The sequence below is a fragment of the Aegilops tauschii genome, chromosome 4, assembly GCF_002575655.3.
Source record: "Aegilops tauschii subsp. strangulata cultivar AL8/78 chromosome 4, Aet v6.0, whole genome shotgun sequence".
Classification (NCBI taxonomy): domain Eukaryota; kingdom Viridiplantae; phylum Streptophyta; class Magnoliopsida; order Poales; family Poaceae; genus Aegilops; species Aegilops tauschii.
The window spans coordinates 40,782,042-40,787,023 of NC_053038.3; positions in this window are offsets into that span (position 1 = coordinate 40,782,042).

Consider the following 4,982-nt stretch of genomic DNA (forward strand, 5'->3'; position numbering starts at 1 on the left):
GCCGCTGCTTGCGGCTGCTCCAGCGCGCGCCCCCGACGCCTCCGCCCGCGCCTGCCCCGTCCGGCCTCTGGACGCGGTCGCCGCCTCACCGCAGCCACCGCCACCCTGCTCCCTCACCCAGTCTCCCCGCCGCCATGTTTCGACCGGCCCCCGTGCCTGGTCCCCCTCCCCTAGTCGCTCGGGCGGGCTGCGCTCGCACCCAGGGGCTCCGCCCCGTTTCGCCCGCCTAGCACCCGGTAAGGCATGGCTGGGCCAATGCCAAAGGGGCCCCACCGGCCCCCTTTCTTAAAAAAGTGTGTAAATAAAATGTAAAATAAAAAAAGATATAAAATATAATTAATTAATTAACTTCCTATTTAGCTAACTAATTAGTTAGTTAACTTAGTTAAACTAATAGCTAAGTCTAAACAGTCAATGACAGAGGGCCCCACCTCCTGTTGACCAGTCAAACATTGACTGGTCAACTGGGTCCCCCCTGGCCCACATGTCAGCCTCTATGCACATTCTGTGTACACAGGGCTGGGTACCCATAGCTTTTTATGTATTAATTTCGAATTAATAATAATTACAGAAAATGCATAAAACTTTGAAAAATCATATAAAATAAACCGTAACTCGGATGAAAATACTTTGTACATGAAAGTTGCTCAGAACGACGAGACGAATCCGAATACATAGCCCGTTCGTCTGCCACACATCCCTAGCATAGCGAAAACACAACTTTCCCCCTTCGGTTCATCTGTCCGAAAACGCGAAACACAGGGGATACTTTCCCGGATGTTTCCCCCCTTCGTGAGTATCACCTCCTACCGCGTTAGGGCACATCTAGCACCGCTCATTGTCTTGTCATGCACCGTCATGCTTATGTTTGCATTATATTTATTGTTTCTTCCCCCTCTTCTCTCGTTAGACACCGAGACCGACGCTGCTGCTGCCCCGTACGACTACGGTGTTGACGACCCCTCCTTCTTGCCAGGGCAACCAGGCAAGCCCCTCCCTTGATCACCAGATATCGCCTATCCCTTCTCTCTACTGCTTGCATTAGAGTAGTGTAGCATGTTACTGCTTTCGGTTAATCTTATTCTGCTGCATAGCCTGTCATTGTTGCTACAGTTGTTACCCTTACCTGCAATCCTAAATGCTTAGTATAGGATGCTAGTATTCCATCAGTGGCCCTACATTCTTGTCCGTCTGCCATGCTATACTACCGGGCCGTGATCACTCGGGAGGTGACCACGGGTATATACTTGTATACATTATATGATACATGTGGTGACTAAAGTTGGGTCAACTCGTAGAGTACCCGCAAGTGGTTCCGATGTGGGGGCTGAAGGGGCAGGTGGCTCCATCCCGGTAGAGGTGGGCCTGGGTTCCTGACGGCTCCCGACTATTACTTTGTGGCGGAGCGACAGGGCAGGTTGAGACCACCTAGGAGAGAGGTGGGCCTAGCCCTGGTCGGTGTTCGCGGATACTTTAATTAACACGCTTAACGAGATCTTGGTATTTGATCTGAGTCTGGCCACTGGCCTATACGCACTAACCAACTACGCGGGAACAGTTATGGGCACTCGACGTCGTGGTATCAGCCGAAGCCTTCGTGACGTCAGCGACTGAGCGGCGCGCGCCGGGTTGGACTGGAACGCCTGCTCTTGTTTAAGGGAGGCTAGGTCTGCTCACCGACCGCGTACGCAACGTGCATGTGTGCAATGGGCGATGGGCCCAGACCCCTGCGCGCATAGGATTTAGACCGGCGTGCTGACCTCTCTGTTGTGCCTAGGTGGGGCTGCGACGTGTTGATCTTCCGAGGCCGGGCATGACCCAGGAAAGTGTGTCCGGCCAAAGGGGATCGAGCGTGTTGGGTAATGTGGTGCACCCCTACAGGGAAGTTTATCTATTCGAATAGCCGTGTCCCTCGGTAAAAGGACGACCCGGAGTTGTACCTTGACCTTATGACAACTAGAACCAGATACTTAATAAAACACACCCTTCCAAGGGCTTTGGTTCAGGCCGGGTCAGCCCATTAGTCCCGGTTCAGTCCAGAACCGGGACCAATGGGGGCACTGGTCCCGGTTCGTGAGGCCAGGGGCCTGCCGGGCCTCGTGAGGGCATTGGTCCCGGTTGGTGGGACGAACCGGGACCAATGGGCCTCGCTCTTGGCCCACCACCATTGGTCCCGGTTGGTGGCTTGAACCGGGACCACAGGCTGCCCTTTAGTCCCCGTTCATGCCACGAACCGGGACCAATGATCTGCCTATATATACCCCTCGCCCGCGAGCAGAGCACTCCAGTGCTCTGTTTTTCTCTGGCCGGCGAGGGGAGGGCTTTGTGGTACTCTAGCTCACCTCCTATGCACATGAGGTGTTCGATGAAATGCCCAAGCCACACTAGTTAAGCTTTCTCCTCTCGAAGCTCGACCTCAAAGCTCCATTTTCCTCGAGATTTGTCTAGGTTTAGCGGTCCGTCACGTCCCATTCCCGTCTTGACCGCCGTCGATCGCCCACGCCGATCTCGTCGTTGGCACCACCGTGGTGAGCCTCTTGTTCTTATCTTCTTTCTGAAAGAAAAAAAATTCTTACTTTAGATAGATACTTGTCTAATTTTCTTACTATTTTATTGCTTGTTATTATATAGTGCGATGGTTTTGGTATCCGCCCCCGTCGGCCCTCGTCCTGTCTATGGTTCGGATGTGGTATATATTATCTTTATAACTATTGGTTCATTTATTGTTTATGAAAATTATGCCGACCAACGTGACATAGATTTTATTTATCTAGGAGGTATGTGAACCGAAAATTCCAACCGACCCTATTGTCGAGAGGTTAAATTTAGTTGAAGAAGAAAACATTTTCTTGAAGGAAAAAATAAAAAAATTAAGGAGGAGAAGATGATATTAGAGTTGCATGTTGCGGATGTCGTCGATGATCACAAGATCAAGATGGATGCAATGCGCTTGAAGATTAGAAAGATTAGAAAATATGACATTCATACCGAGGCTTGGTATCATTATACCGTTGGATCAATTGTTACCTTGGTTGCGATTATGATCGCATTTGTTTTCGCATTGAAATGTTTTACATAGTTTCAATGTATGGTTTAAATTAATTAGATGCTCTGGAGAGCTATATGTTGTTAGATGAGAACTATTTATGTACTTTGGTTTTAATGTGATGATGAACTTCTATTAATTTGGTCACTTAATTATCTATTCATGATGTTCTGTAATGGTTTTTGACACACTTAATTATATATAATGCACGCAGATGAACCGGCAATGGATGTACGGTGACAGACACACCTCCGAGTACATTAAGGGCGTGCATGATTTTCTCGAAGTGGCTGAGGCAAACAATTAGAATGGTTTTATGTGTTGTCCATGCCCTAAATGTGGGAATACGAAATCTTACTCTAACCGGAAAATCCTTCACACCCACCTGCTTTACAAGGGTTTCATGCCACACTATAATGTTTGGACGAGGCACGGAGAAATAGGGGTTATGATGGAAGACGGCGAAGAAGAAGAGGACGATGACAACTATGTGCCACCTGAATACGGTGATGCTGCAACGGGGGTAGCTGCTGAAGATCAAGAGGAACCAGACGATGTGCCCAATGATGCTGCAACGGGGGATGCTACTGAAGATCAAGAGGAACCAGTGCCCGATGATGATGATCTCCGCCAGGTCATTGTCGATGCAAGGACGCAATGCGAAAGTCAAAAGGAGAAGCTGAAGTTCGATCGCATATTAGAGGATCACAAAAAAGGGTTGTACCCCAATTGCGAAGATGGCAACACAAAGCGGAGCGGTCGGGAAGTACTGTCAGTGATCAAAGGTTAAAAGAACGACGAGCTGGGAAAAAAATTGCCCAGCTCGGCGAACAAGCGAACCAATCGTGGCCCCCGCTCAAGGTGTCTAGCGACATCGTCGCTAATGCTCCGAGAATGGTACCCGGTTATAGCAATCTTGAAGATTACCTGCCCGACGATGTACATTATGATTTCTTGGAGGTGGACGAACACAAATACCATTACGGGAAGCCTCTCGTCAAAGATGAAAGATCTCTAACAACGATGATGCGAAGATTACATGATTGGTACATGAAAACCTGCAGAGAGTCTGGGGGGAGGAATACTTTGACGCTGAGAGTTAAAGAGGAGCATGACCTCGTTGAAATTGAATTGTTGAATGTTCCATTTGAGGAGTTCTTCAAGTTTTTCAATCAAAAGGCCCTCGATAAATCAACGATCACTTGCTACTGTCTGTAAGTAGTACTACTTCTGTCATTAAGTCTCCCTATATAGGTCAGCTCTTTCATTGCATATATTTATAATTATCCTCACTATATTATGCAGATTGAAGATCGCCGAATTGAAGAAAAGACAAATCGGTAATATTGGATTCATTAACACAAATCTCATAGATGCAACTGAGGTTAAATATCATGCCGAAAATACCGAGGCCAACTTGCTACGATCATTGGTGATAAATGAAAACAAAGATATAATACTCTTTCCTTACAACTTCAAGTGAGTGTTACTGTCTTGTGCATATTCGGTTTTCCTTATTAGTCCAGGTTATAGTAATGTAATTGATGACTTATGCATGCGTGCGCAACTTCCACTATATTCTCCTAGAGATTAAGCTTGAGCAGGGACTAGTAACCGTCTTAGACTCGAGACGAAAAGATCCCCAGGACTATGCGGACATGACTCAAATGCTCGAGAAGTAAGTTAAATCGATCATTATCCACCATATCAGCAACTTTGTTCATTTCCTGATATCAAGTAATTATTTTCTTTGTCTGGCAGGGTTTGGAGAAAATTCACCAAAAAAGCTCCGGGACTGCCGAAGAAGCTGCAATTTAGACACCCGAAAGTAAGTACTATAGTAGCATGTTCCGCGCATCTCCTAGTGATTCAAGCGCTAGTTTCATCAATACCATTTAGCATGCTTGCTTATCAGTTTGATTGACCTCTATTTCTT